The 15,726-nt window shown below is 36.7% G+C and overlaps 1 long non-coding RNA gene across 1 annotated transcript; it reads right to left on the reverse strand.

The window, feature by feature from the left end:
• Positions 1-11,527: 11,527 nt before the first annotated feature.
• LOC149405325 (uncharacterized) lies at positions 11,528-12,961 on the reverse strand. Its single transcript, XR_016295500.1, has 2 exons — positions 12,641-12,961; positions 11,528-11,760 (listed from the first exon to the last, which is right to left on the reverse strand). It is a non-coding gene; the product is annotated as an uncharacterized LOC149405325 (long non-coding RNA).
• Positions 12,962-15,726: the final 2,765 nt, after the last annotated feature.

Below are 15,726 nucleotides of genomic sequence, written 5' to 3' on the forward strand. Positions count from 1 at the left end.
CATGCATGCACTAACCTATTACCTGCTCTTCTGTTTTTTTTTTTTACTGATTCTGAATAAAAGTTTTTAATTTAGCGCTCGTCTTGCGTGGTCTGTCGATTCACTCATATCATTTCAAAGTCCTATCCCCAAGATTCCCACAATATCCTTGAGCACAAAATTACAAAGGAAAAAAATAGACAATCTGATTTTGATATCAAATCAATCAAAAACTAATTAAGTGATGGTAATGTGTGTGTGAATTTCTCCAAGTGACACTTTGGTAGGCCTGGCCTACGTTTTGGCGTCGTTAGTATAGTGCACGTTTGGTAGAGAGTAAGTGTCAACGTATAACATATTTGGTTCATTTTCTCATTTGGTTTTTGAAGTTATTCGTTTTTTATACCATTAATTAGCTAATGTATATAGCCTGTAATCAAGTTGAGATGAAATAGTAAACATATAACAAAGCTCTCACACACCTGTAGTTTGTGTGTGTGTGAATTATTATTATTGCTATGACTATTTTTATTATACTTAATTATACTGAAAATTATTGTCTTCTCGTGTATCTGTCTTTTTTTTTTGGGTTATTAAGTTATATAGCCACACGGATATAGTGGATTGAGATATAGCCCACCTTTGGTTAATTTCTTGTAAATAGCCAAGTAAACTTATTAACAAATTAATAAAAGCCTTATTTAACACAACCAAACATATATTTTAGGTAGTTAATAGACTGCCACGTATGCAAGTTGGCTATTTACAAATTATTTATCAAAGGTTGGCTAATTTACAATTCCTATAGTTTAGGTGGCTTACGTAGCCAATTTTTTTGTTTTTTTTAGTCAATGTACGTAGGAGTGTAAAAGTACTTGTATAATAAGAGGCTCAATATGTACTATCACACACACATACACCCTGAGACGAGAGAGGCGCTGGGAGAGTGGCTGCTAGAAACTCGTTGATAAATAAACATTTGAAACTTATTGATTAACAAAATAGTCAAAGTTTCAACTTTTAAGCAAAGTAGTCAAATTTACGTTTTCATAATTTTATTGATAGCCAAGATTAAATTTTTTGACGATTATTATAAGTAATTTATCACTTTCAAAAAAATTAATCTTAGGGTCAATTTTTTTTTTAAAAACCAGATTGCTGCACATTTTGGCTATTTCACTAAATTAAGATGAACCTTTGCTATTTTACAAATTCATAACTTTAAATTGGCTATTTAGCTACATCGTCTATATATATATATATATATATATATATATATATATATAATTGTATTCTGTACAGATCATATAATTACAACAACCACTGTCATCAGTGGCGGAGCCAGGAATTGAAGTCACGGGGGAAAAATTTGGAAAAAAAATTACGGAAGGGCAAATTTGAAAATAAAAATTAAGGAAGGGCAAAATTCGAAAAAAAAAATCATATGAATTTAGGTTAAAATATAAAAAATATAGAAAAAAATTTGTAATTTTAAAAAGTTCAAGGGGGCATTGACCCAACTTGGTCTCTATGTGGCTCTGCCACTGCTGTCAATCCAAATAATATAGATAAATTGCCCAATTTACCACCAATTTCATAACATTTTCTCACTTTCCACCAAAAGGTTAATTTTTCCCAAAATGCCACCTCTATGTCAACAATGTTGACATCTAATAGTGAAGAGCAAACATAGATGTCAACATAGATGGTGACATTTTAGGAAAAATTAGCATTTTGGTGGAAAGTGGGAAAATGTTATAAAATTGGTGGCAAATTAAGCAATTTCTCAATAATATATTTATCTAAAACACACAAAAGTCATAAAAACCCCAATCAATGTATCAAACTCTAAAAATTACTTTAAAAAAATAAAAAAAAAATAAGAAATTGTACCAATTTTGGATGGTAAATTCTAAACCATAGTTCAAGTTTTAATATTTTTACAATTCAAATCGAAAAAAAAAACATTATGGTGGAACTTTTGATTTTGGACTTAGAATTCTTTGGTCATATTGGCATAGTGGTTGCTCTACGAGGCTCGGAGAGAAAGGAAGAAAAGGCAGAGATCCGGAAGTGAATCCATGGCGATAACGGCAAGTGACATGTCAATGGCGATTGAGGAAAGAAAACACAGTTTCTACGCGTGTTTTTCATTTAGAGAAATTGCCCCATTTGCCACTTCTTTGATAACTATTTGTCCCAAAATGCCACCATGACATGCGTAAAAAGTCAAGTTTGCCCTTCCCTATCTATTTTCTCAACAAATTTATCTCTATCTTCACTCACCCATTTTCTCCTGAAATGAAGACAATTAATAGGTGAGTCTCAGTCACTCTCTCTCCTTCATCTATCTCTTCTCTCTCTCTCTCGTCCAGTACATCTAGGTCTCAGTAACTCCCTCTCTCCTCTTTCGTCCATTTCTTCTCTCTCTCTCTCTCTCTTCCAGTCCATCTCTTCTCTCTCTCTCTCTCTCTCTCTCTCTCTCTCTCTCTCTCTCTCTCTCTCTCTTCCAGTCCATCTCTTCTGTCTGTCGTCCAGATCTTCTCTCTCTCTCTCTCCCCCCCTCTCCCCCATCTCATCCAAGCTCTCTCGTCCAGATCTTCTCTCTCTCTCTCTCCCCCTCTCTCCCCCATCTCGTCCAAGCTGAGAAAACTCGTGAACACAGCTCAAAAAAGTTGTCGGAGGAGCTCAGTTATTGTCGGATGAGCATTCCGAATCTCAGCCCAAAAAAAGAGAAGTTGCAATCCACGAAATAAAGCCATAGGTTCGTTGTTTTTTCATTATCCGGGTATAAAAAAGCTTTTCGTCTTCAAATAATGAAGTTTTTGTTGTTTAAAAGCATGAGTTTGTTATGGGTATGTTATGTGATTTTTGAAGATGACGTTCATTATTTGTTAACATCTATGTCAACAATGTTGACATCAGATGTCAACAATGTTGACTTTAGATGTCAACATTGTTGACATATATGTCAACATTGTTGACATCTAAAGTCAACAAATAATAACTCTGTTTACTTTTTTGTACGCAGTGATGAGGGATATTTATTTATTATTCAAGCACAGTGGTACTTGGGTTGAACCTGGTCGGTATCACGAGAAAGGATCTTTCGAATCGTGGTGCCGTACGACGTCAACTTCGCTAGTTTGATGCAAATCATTTACACGAACTTACGTAAATCACCATCCACTCATACTGTTGGTGTTGCATACTCGATGGCTGGTGCAGTGCAGCCTGTTGAGATAACCAACGATGACACGCTCAAAGGTTTCTTATATTTCAATGTTGATGGCGAATGGAAAACTTGACTTTTTACTCATGTCATGGTGGCATTTTGGGACAAATTAAGCTTTTAGTGGAATGTGGAAAATAGTTATCAAAGAAGTGGCAAATGAGGCAATTTCTCTTTCATTTATTTGGCATAAAAGAAGTGAAGTAATTAATGATGTGTCATAATTTTATTGTAGGGGACACAATAAGTACACACTTGGGAGACGGATGATCTGGATTATATCTCACTTATGGTGGAGGAATAATATCGTAATTACAGTTTTTTTTAATGTTAAATGTGTAAGAACTGTTATGAAAGTAGTATTAGTACGACGTTAAATATTTTGAAGGCAACGGATGAACCATGTAATTAAGCTAGAAAATACAAAAAGTTCAACATGGCTGCTTATCTAGCTACTTTTTGTATGTATATACGTAGTGACGGAGCTAGAAAAGCCCATCAGGGGGGCTAATTTGAAAAAAAAGTTTCAGGGGGGGCTAGATTGTAAAAATTTTATAAAAATTGGGCCAAAATTATAAATTTTCAAGGGAAAAAAATGTATTTTTTTTTAAAATGGGCAAAAAGTGCAAAAAAAAAAATTGAGGGGGGGCTTAACCTTAGCTGGCTCCGTCAGTGTATATACGTATAATATTCAAATACGTAAGCGATCATTTTAACCGTTTTTTTTATCTTTACAGTTAACTTTTTTTTTTTTTAATATAATTTTCGGGTAAAAGATATTAAAAGAAGGTTAGCCGTTTTGAAATAAGTAGTTCCATGGAAGACATTTAAGTTAAAGTTTAACCTTGACTTAAAACCTCAGGAGTTTTAAGGCCACAGAACTTATATTTACTTTTTATATATGCAAATTTATATGAATTTGAACACTCGTCTAAAAATAAAAATATAGGTAACAGCACACAATCCAACAATTGGAGATCTTGTCACGCAATTGTTAACCGTCTTGAAGTACTTATTGAGGATTCGTAGGCCACGATTGATATGTTCCTTATTTCAAACCCCTGTTTATTTGTTTATTTCATTATATTTTCCCACAAGCAATCCTTATTCCTTACTAATTTCCTGATTGTACGCATCAATTATTCTCAAACAAACAATTTGATGACTGCTGTTGGGAAAACTACCCAATATATGAATTATATTATCTCTAATCAATCAACTGATGTGGTAATTAATTTACTTTCTTGCTTAAGCACATGTGAAATTGTCATAATTAAATGAAAGATCGCTTTCATTATGTTTAGCTTTTTAAGAAAAGTTAGTTGACAAATCGAGAGCACAGCAAAAAAAAATCCCTAATGCAATATACCTAACAAATTGCATTAATATAATTATTTATTTAGCCAAACTATCTATGAAAGAACATAAAGAACTAACAATTATATTTTTATTTCAAAAAACAAAAACAATTATATTTTATTTTTTTACCAGATGATATATATATATATATATATATATATATATATATATATATATATATATAACTTTACCAATTTGTGGTCCTCTCTTATACATTTCACTTAAAACACTTTGCATGTTATTGTGCAAGGATAAATATTACCCTTGAACATTTATTTGATGGAGGGATATTGTATTTTTTAGACCTCGTTTGTTAGATAAATTGTTTAGTTAAGCTTGGTAATTGGATAATAGCAAAATTGGACGGAAAAAAAATACCCTTTTCTTCATAAATTTCATTTTTTTAATTTCAACTTTATTTATATGCTCACTCTCTCTTAGCTACCCTCATTTTCAATTAAAACGTTTAACTACCACTTACAAAAAAAATCAATTTTTTTAGGTTACGCTGAGACTAGGAGCTGAGTAAATTTTTTACTATTCGGTTTCTTCAATAAATATTTTAGTTTTAGGGTTAGAAGGACACACTAGTATGTACATAAATTTATTGATCAGTCAAGACATTGAAAATTCACAATAGTATTGTCATTTACGCATTGATTTAAAATTTCAGCTGTATCTATTGTATGCACACATCACATGATATATGTATATATATATATATATATATATATATATAGATATATACATATACAACACAAACACAAGTTGCGTAGTAAATTTGCGCAGAGAGACCATATCGTCCGTGGATAAGAGAAGAACACATATCCGTTGGCCACATCACTTGAGGGTTTTTTGCTTGGCTTAGGGTTAACCCCAAACGCAAGAAATTGGTCCCCAAAAATCTGTAACACCTTTTCTGAAAGTAACATGACCGAAATGAATTACAAATCACAACTGGGCTAGATGATTCACTGGATCACATAACGCCCAAAAAATTAATAGCTTCGAACTACTGGGAAGAGCCTTGCGTAGGGGACCAAAATTGAATTTTTTTTGTCTTGCCTCAATGCAGGTTTTATTTTGTCATTGCCTCTTATGGCAATTTGTTTTTATGATGGGGATTCCATTGGAAAATGACAAAAGGAATTTGAAATTTTCTCAGTGTTATCTTCTAGTTTATGTGCCTGAAGGCGAGTGTTTTGCACAGAACATTTCGTTATGGCTATAGGTACGTGTATAGTTCTTGTAAATATTTAGAAAGATAGAGAATTGCTTTCACTCATTTTCTATCCATGGTTTCTTTGTCTTGCCAATCATTTTATTTATGAAATTTGACAAGAAAGGATTCTAGAATTTGGATAAGACCGTGGACATTTGTGCTAATATGTACATTTAGGTAATGTTTTGGATAGGTACTTTTGAGTCTTGAAATAATTGGCGTGACTTTAGAAGATGTTTGAAAATAAATTGTTCTGGTCACAAAGATAATTGGCTTTTTATTTATTTATTTATTTTAAATATAGCCCAACTCGGTCACATTGGTCACAAAGTCGATAGTTGACATAGCCCATTCGGTACATTACTACAAGCCCAGCCCATCTCTTACTTGGTTGGCAGCTAATGAAAGTTAACCCCCATCTTTACTCTCTTTGTAACAAGATTTACTTTATTTTTTTATTTGATGTTTGCTTCCTCGAATTCATTTTTTCATTATAAAAATAAATTTAAATACATTTACGAAGAAATTCAAATAGAAATGAAATTATATATATAATGTATATTTGTATATATCCAATGTTACTCAACAAAAAATACATTCAACGTTCCGACCAGGAAGCCATAAAAGAGTCCGAGTTGTCAGAAGCTTGAGGACTCGAGAAATAAGAGGAATGAGTAATCCATAAGGTGAGGACAAAACCTATAGCGGAACCTTAAATAGATTAATCACAAACTGGTGGGCGATTAGACTAGTCAAATCAAGAATAAAACACTACTATTGACTAGAATATGCAGCTCAGAGTCTTCGTTTCGACAATTACAAACTATTAAACTGACAGAGAGCCCGAGCCCAAAAGTTATCACACAAAATGAACGAGATTAAACCAACCAATAAAATACCAATGAGCACATAAGAAACGTTAAACATATAATCCATATGTCATATCAATCTGCCCATAAACCCATGGAAACTCACATTACTATAAAATGAAAAATCGAGCAAAGGAAAAAGATGTACTCCCATGCATGCATTGATATTCATCAACAATCTTTCCTATCACACAATACCCTCTATATTTACGTTTTTCGCTCTTTTACTAGATTCTTATGTAGAGACAATTTTCTATAGAATTTTCATCGTGCTCGGGTCTTTTGTGCTCAGTACCCTTGGTTCTTCATTTGACAATTGTGTTGGAATAAGAGAGAGTTTTGATAATAAAGTGTATTTATTATCTAATAGGCTGCTGACTTTAGGCAAAGATTTGATTGGGGTCCACTCAACAGAATTTAATAATTCATTCGTATTATTCTTCCTTGCGGAATGCGATATAATATCGATTATGAGTTTTCCAAAATCGGAGCTATAATGAATGAGAAATTGATGCTCAAAATATGCTTAAAGAACACATTTGTTATGTGTAAATGAAGTGAAGTTCAAGAGTCCCACATGAGTTGAGTAAATGTGTTGTGTAGTGTATATATACTATCATCCTTCTTTAGTGGATAAGCAAGTATAAGAGAGGAGAGTGTGGGTGGGTTAACTCTTAACCCCTCGCGCGCGCACACACACCAAACGCGCACGCGTGCCGCCAAGCCGAGCCGGGCTCGGGTTTCAAGAATGTCCCAGTCTCAGGCTTGCGCCTTGGGCCAATTCTATCTTTTTATTGAAATTTTCACTTCATAAATTTGTTAATTCCACAAATAACTTGTGTTGTTATGGTGGGAATTAACTTTGTACCGTGCATGAATGCTGGACGGTTTTCATGCATTGATGCTGAGCGATTTTGAGCTGAGCAAACATTTGTAACCGTGTCATTAGTGAGTGTTAACGTTTGTAACCGTGTCATTAGTGAGTGTTAACGTTTGTAACCGTGTCATTAGTGAGTGTTAATGGTGTTTAATTGCCATAATAGCTGGACGGTTTTGTAAGGCTAGAGGTTGTAACCTCTGAGACCTTGGCCTATAAGTAGAGGCCTCTGCCTTTCATTTGAAACACACCAATACACACAGTTCTCTCTACTCTTTCCTTTCTCTCCGAAATTGCTTTATTTTTCTTTGTAGTCGGTGTTCGGTTCTACTGCATGTTCTAGTTCGCCGGAGAAGTTCGTTTGGTGCAAAGCTCTTCTCGGTTCCGCCGTTGTATCCTGGGAGGTAAATTACTCGTCGATTCTGGCACCCGTGAGATGGCAATATTACTTTAAGGAAACCGTCGAACGGTCCTCGGCCTTTGGTGTTTTCCGTCGTGTCTTCTTTGCTTCTTTCCATTCATAATATAGTTGATGTTTATTTTATTTCTTCTACTATCAAATTATCTTTTGTTTCCCGTAAAATAAATATTATTTACGTAATATAATTTAGCAATCTTAAAGTAATATTTGTTCTTAGACAACTTGCTCGTGGAAGAAGGTTTAAAATGATTTTTTTTTTGTTGATGTTTATCAACGGTTTTATTGACTTAGTTGTTTTCTTGTGTAGTAATGGAAAACAACAACAACAACAACATTGTGAACGGAGTGGATGCGTCGGGGGGTCCGATCATCCCGATGCTTTCCAACATGAAGGTGTTAACGACCAACTCCATGAACCCGAACATTGTGGTACAACCACAAAGCTCGGCGGAGGCTTCGACAGGGAATGGACCCGCGGGTCTTATTTACTCGATGGCGGCTATGGCCATGAACGGACCCGCGGGTCATGTTCCAAATGCGGGTACGGTCCGAAGGCCTCCCGTGATGATGCCTGCCAAGAAGCTCGGGAAGTTCGATGGCTTAAACTTCAAGAGATGGCAACAAAAGATGCTCTTCTATTTGACCACTATTGGTCTTGTGCGGTTTTTGACTGACGATCCTCCGACTCTCCAAGAGGACGATGCCGATCCGAAAGTGAGAATGGCGTTTCTCGCTTGGAAGGATTCCGACTACTTGTGTCGGAATTATGTGATGAATTGTCTAGCGGACTCACTATACAACGTGTATAGTTCCAAGGCGTCTTCTAAAGAGCTTTAGGAATCTCGCGATCGGAAATTGAAGACCGAGGACGCGGGCTCGAAAAAAATACATCGTGTGCCGCTTCCTCATGTTCAAAATGGTGGACAATAAGACATTATTGTGTCAAGTGCAAGAGTTATAACTTATCTTTCACGAGATTCAAGCCGAGGGAATGACCATTAGCGAGTTTTTCCAAGTTGCCTCCGTCATCGAGAAGCTACCTTCGGGTTGGAAGGAATTCAAGAACTACCTTAAGCACAAGCGAAAAGAGATGAGTCTTGAAGATTTGGTGGTTCGTATAGAGGAAGACCACCGTGTGTCGGACAAGAGGTTCGAAACCACGTCCGAGAGAGCCAACGTCGTCGAGCATGGTGAAGGCTCGAAAGGCAAGAGACCCTCCAACAAGCTTGAGGCAAAAAGAGTTGCCTTCAAGAAGAAGAACCAGCAAAAGTTTGTTGGGAAATGCTTCAACTGCGACAAAGAAGGTCACCGCGCCGCGGATTACCGAAAGCCGCAAAAGAAGAAGAAAAGTGAGGCCAATGTCGTGAGACCGAAAGAGATGACCATTTCTTGTCGCCGTGGTCTCCGAAGTAAACATGGTGGACTCAAACCCCAAGGAGTGGTGGCTAGACACTGATGCTACCCGCCATGTTTGCTCCGACAAGAACGCATTTTGCTCACTCGACATGCGCCCGACTGGGGAGAAGCTGTTTATGGGAAACTTGGCCACCTCGGATGTCATGGGGACGGGCCCCGACATTAGGAAGAATCTCATTTCTGGAACTCATCTTTGTAACCATGGGTATAAGATGGTTTTTGAGTCTTAAAGGATTGTTCTTAGTAAAAATGAGATGTATGTGGGTAAGGGCTATATCAAAGATAATATGTGGAAGATGAATGTAATTGCCATTACTGGCAAGAATAATAATGAGAATGCTTCATCTTCTGCTTATAGGTTTGAGTCATCTAATTTGTGGCACGGTAGACTTGGTCATGTGAATTACGACTGTCACGACCCGCGACCTCTCGTCGCCGGTTCACGAGTCGCGACAGTGGAGTACGTCACATATCACAATATCAATATAACAATATATCTCATATTAAACAGATACATAATCAAATAAATATAATAACCATAACACTTATATTAAACATAATAATAATACATAAGTATTAAAAGTGGTTATATGAAAAACCCGGGTAAATTTTTCGTTTTCTCAATTCGAACTTTGAGTCTCATAACGACTCTTAATATTTACATATCAGCTCATGGGTTTGCGTATGATTATAGGAGATAGTTTTAGGAGCATAGTTTACGGAAGGGGTTCAACAAAATATAGATATTATTATAGAAGTGGTTGATCCCGAGTGAATTCCCATTAGCCCAAAGGTCAGGAGATACACGTCCCGTCTTCGTCTTCAATTTTGTCATTTACATCGCTGCCTTGCCCTTCTCTACATTACCAAGGGTCATAAAACTATGAGTCGATTGACTCAGTATGTGAGAGTCTAACTTAGAAAGTAAAACGACTAATACCATGTGATAACATGTGACCTGCAAACAAACACATAAGAATGCGTGATGCAAATCTAACTAGTTCTAGAGCATGACTAATGTGTGCATACTCTAACCGGTACTTGTCGTCTTTAATGTTACACACATCCCCCGCTATAACCTTCGAAACGACAAGAGACCAGCCTTAGACTTCGATCAGCAGTCGTCCGACGACCTAAGAGTTTACGTCTGTGTGGGATCCATTAATGGTACCAACTTCGTTTGACGTCGGCGCAACCCCCAGGCCCACATAGCTCGTCAATGTACATTCCTCAGGCTCTCATAGCCTGGCAACAAAGTCGGGTGCGACTCATTGTCGACTCCACGATTCATGAGTACTTAGCGCCATCCCCTAGGCCCACATAGCCCGTCAGGGTTCTCTTTATTTTGGTACCATCGAAATCAGTTCATTATGGTTCGGGTACTCTGCAGCACTCAGAGTACACACTTATGCTACTTACAGGAGAGCGGCTCAGGATAAACCCTGAAATAGATTTCATTTCCCTTTTATGCTCGTTAGTGTTTTAAGTTGAAGACTCGGGACGTGACTCCCGGTGCTTCTACCCTCGATTCAAATCCGAGAGTTAAACACGGCTCTCATGTCTCCCTCGTTCTAATGGGTCAAGCCCAGAACTTAAGGGATGATTATATCACGTAGCAGAGACTGGGTTTCACAAATCTTATGTTTGAACTTATCGGGCGAACCCGAGCTAAGTTTTCAGGAAAAGCGGCCGAAGCCTTAATCTTTGAGATTATTCGTTTTTATGGCTTTTCCTACTCTTGTTTTCTAACACTTAAAAAAGAACGTAAACAGAGTTATTCCCTTGGTATGTAGTTGACTTAAGTCTCCTCATTTACCCGGAATAGATCGTCTGAAAATTTGTTGACTTCCGGAGTTTCCTTGCTTTCACGCTTCTCGAGACTCTGCACATCCTAAAGCGTCGAGAGAACTAGAATCCAAAGTTGAAATTCGTTAGTTATTCGATTCGGAAGATATTGCAGAGTTTAAGGTTTGTTGTCGGGATTCGTTACGAGTCGGTTCGAGGGTTCGAGAATATAATTTACTTATTTCCCGACTTTTCAGAAATTAAACTTATTTAAGACTCATACGTTCTTCGGTACGAAATAAAATTTCAACCAATTATTATTAATGAGTCTTAAATAAATAAATAATCTGAATCACACAACCGAGAATTTCCAAAAATAATAAACTGAAACTAAATTCTCGAACGTCTTTCAATTAAATAATTAACAATTATTTAATACAAATCCAAATCATCAAAGATAACTTGAGTCTAACGCTAATAAGCGATAAACGACTCACGAGTGAGATCGAGCTTCACTCTTTTTCTGAATTCTCTAAGTCTCGGCTTCGATACGCTCGATTCCGTCGGCTCTCGCTCGTCCCGATCCAATCTGTGAATAAGCTGTAAAATCCAAAAGAACGAGCCTCGAGTCAAACACAAAATCCGATTCCCGACTCGAAACCTAGAACCGAGATCGAACAGCCAACAAAACAACTCTCAAATCCAAAACATGACATGTCACAAAATCATTAACTTGTCACAAAATCACCAAACATGTCAATAAACCATTCCAAATCCAAAACCGAAAGCAAAACATCAATCCAGCATCAATTCAACTCATATCAACCAAACCAAATCATTTCCGTATTCAACCCGAGTTAACAAAAACAAGTTGATTATCAAATCAAACAAACCAATTCACGAACGGTAACGATATTTCCAGATTCGACACTCGGCAAAGAACGTGTCATAACTTCCGCTACACAACTCGGAATCCAACGATTCCAATTTCAGAATGAAATTAACATCCACATCTTTCTAACAAGGTATTAAAAACCATTTTAGACTCAGGAAACTAACTCAAAAGCATCCCACAAAAATCAGTTTACAATTCGGTATTTCTAGTTTTCCAGCTTTGAAGCCCTGTTTTCAAAAATTCATAACTCACTTAATTCTTAACGGAATTACACGTTCTTAGATGTTTTAGAAACCTCATAACATCTACTTTTCAGGAAAAGTATCGACAAATCCAAAATAAACTCGTACTGACCTGCCCACGTCAATTTACAGAGGCTGTTCAACACAGAAATCAAAATCCTAACATAACTCAAAATCGATTCAAACTCACGAATCCGAGCACAAGCAATACAATCCGAGCACCAAAATGAGTTTAATCTCACTTCAATTCCACAAACTAAGCTCAGAAATCAAAAGCCCAAATTCCAAACTAAGAACCCTAATTTTCCAAAAATCCAATCCGGGAAAAAAAAGGTTTCCTCACCTTATCTTCGTGATTTCCAGGCTGCCCGACGTTCACTCCCTCTTTTCTCGGCGCTCGCCTTCAGTCGGCGTGCTCCGGTGACTCGCGGCGGTCGTTCCTCCTCGCCGGAGCGCGCGGTGGTGAGGCTCGGCTCGGCTGTGGCGTGCAAAGAAGAAGACGGACGAAGATTGAAGGAGAAGAAGATGAAGATGAGTGATGGCCGGATCGTAGTTGATTGTTGCTGGAAATTATTTTTTTCTTTTGTTCTTCTCTGCAGGTGACCCGCGCAAGAAGATCGAGAGGAAGAGAAGAACGTGAAGAAGAAATGAGAAGAAAGAAGTGAGGAGAAATGAGAAGAACGTAACCGATCGGATTTTAATTATATGCTTAAACCTATAGTTTTCTCGTTCGTTCTCGATTAATTTAAATATATTTAATGTTTCTCGAAAATAATTCTCGTTTTATTATTCGAGACGAACTCGATAAATCATTTATTTATTCCGAAATTTTTCATTACCTTAAAATAATTTAAATTAATTTGATAAACTTATATGTCCATAATTCACTTAATAGTATAATTGTAACAAACGGAAGCTCGTTTATTAACGTAAATTTACAAGTCGAGAGATTCAAAAGTTATCATTTACAATGACACTTTGCGCAAATTAATTAATTTGGATTGTATACCAAAATTTAATATTGACTCTAAAAAAATGTGAAATATATGTTGAAGCCAAATTAACGAGAACATCATTTCATAGTGTTGAAAGAAAAAGTGAGTCTCTTGAATTAATCCATACCGATCTTTGCGATTTGAAATACATGCCTACGATAGGTGGTAACAAATACTTTGTAACTTTCATTGACAATAGTACAAAGTATTGTTATGTGTATTTGCTTAAGAGCAAAGATGAGGCAATTGAGAAATTTACCATGTACAAAGTGGAACTTGAGAATCAACTTGGTAAAAAAATTAAAATGGTGCGAAGTGATCGTGGAGGTGAATATGTGGAACCATTTGACGCATTTTGTGCACAACATGGTATTATTCATGAAGTCACTCCACCATATTCTCCTCAATCGAACGGCGTAGCTGAACGAAAGAATCGCACTCTCAAAGAGATGATGAATACGATCTCGATAAGCTCGGGGTTACCACAAGAAATGTGGGGGGGGGGGGGGGGGGGGAAGCCATCTTGGCCGCGAATTATCTTTTTAATAAGATATCTCGAAAGAAAGAGGATAAATCTCCATCCAAGTTATTTAAAGGAACGAAGCCTTCCTATAAATACTTGCGAATGTGGGGGTGCTTAGCCAAGGTTTTAGCTCCCGCACTTAAAATGATGAAGATCGGTCCGAAGACCGTTGATTGTGTATTCATTGGTTATGCACATCATAGCAATGTTTATCGCTTTATTGTGCATGAGTCTAAGAATCCTGATATACACAAAGGTTCTATCATTGAGTCTAAAAATGCATCGTTCTTTGAACATGTATTTCCGTATAAGACTAAGGAAGATGAACCGAGTTTGTCAAATAAATAATTTGAGAATATTGAGGAAATATCTCAAGAGCTTGATGAGGAATCCGAGGATGAGATAGAATCTGAACAACCTCGAAGAAGTAAATGAGCTAGGGTGGAGACGTCATTTGGATCTGACTTTCTTGCCTATATGTTAGATGCAAAACCTCTAAGTTATAAAGAGGCTATAAATTCAGTCGATGGTCATTTATGGAAGGATGCCATAAGAAGTGAAATTGATTCGATAATGCATAACCACACGTGGGAACTAGTTGACCTTCCTCCTGGAAGTAAAACTCTTGGTTCTAAGTGGATCTTCACGATGAAGATGAAAGTGGATGGCTCAATCGATAAATACAAGGCGAGCATTAAGGCTTATAGAAGGTCTTGACTATTTTGATACTTATTCCCCCATGACGAGAATAACATCTATAAGATTGATTATAGCCATTGCCACTTTGCGCAACCTTGAAATCCACCAAATGGATATGGAAACTGCTTTCCTAAATGGTGATCTCGAGGAAGAGATCTACATTGACCAACCCGAGGGTTGTGTTGCACATGGGCAAGAGAGGAAAGTATGTAAACTGATTAAGTCATCGTATGGACTCAAACAAGCCCCAAAACAATGGCATGAAAATTTTGACAAGGTCATGATGTCAAATGGCTTCAAGATCAATGAGTGTGACAAGTGTGTCTACATTAAAACAATCGAGCGCGGTTATGTGATTTTTGTGTCTATATGTAGATGATATGCTTATTGTTGGAATTAATGAAAGCACGATTAAATTCACAAAAGATATATTGAATTCGAGGTTTGATATGAAAGATTTGGGATTAGCCGATGTTATCTTGGGGATCAAGATTAAAAGAACATCTAATGGACTTGTTTTGAGTCAATCACACTATGTTGATAAAATTCTAGACAAATTTGCAAAGAATGATAGTGGAGTCTCTAGAACTCTAATCGACACTAGTCACCATTTGTCTACGAATAAAGGAGATAGCGAGTTTCAAAACGAGTATGCTAGAATAATAGAAAGTCTAATGTACTTGATGAATTGTACTAGACCTGATTTAACTTACTCTGTAAGTAGACTTGCGAGATATACGAGTAATCCAAGTTCTGAACACTGGAAAGCAATCGTGAAAGTACTGAGGTATTTACGATTTACTCATGATTATGGTCTACATTATACTAGACATCCCGAAGTCATTCAGGGTTTCATTGACGCGAGATGGATATCTGATATACAAGACTCTAAAGCCATAAGTGGATATGTATTCACTTTAGGTGGTGCGGCTGTGTCTTGGAAATCCTCAAAACAAACTGTGATGACTAGATCCACGATAGAATCTGAGTTTGTTGCTTTGGATAAGTATGGTGAAGAGGCTGAGTGGCTAAGAAACTTCGTAGAGGATATTCCAAGTTGGACAACACATGTGCATGCAATATGTATATATTGTGATAACCAATCTGTAATTGGTAGAGCACAAAGTGTTATGTATAATGGTAAGTCTACACATATTCGTCGACGACATAATACCATTAGACAATTTCTCTCGTCTGGAGTTATAAGTGTCG

The sequence above is a fragment of the Urtica dioica genome, chromosome 2 (genome assembly GCF_054948205.1).
Source record: "Urtica dioica subsp. dioica isolate 48M chromosome 2, U.dioica_male_clone48M_v1_H2, whole genome shotgun sequence".
NCBI lineage: Eukaryota > Viridiplantae > Streptophyta > Magnoliopsida > Rosales > Urticaceae > Urtica > Urtica dioica.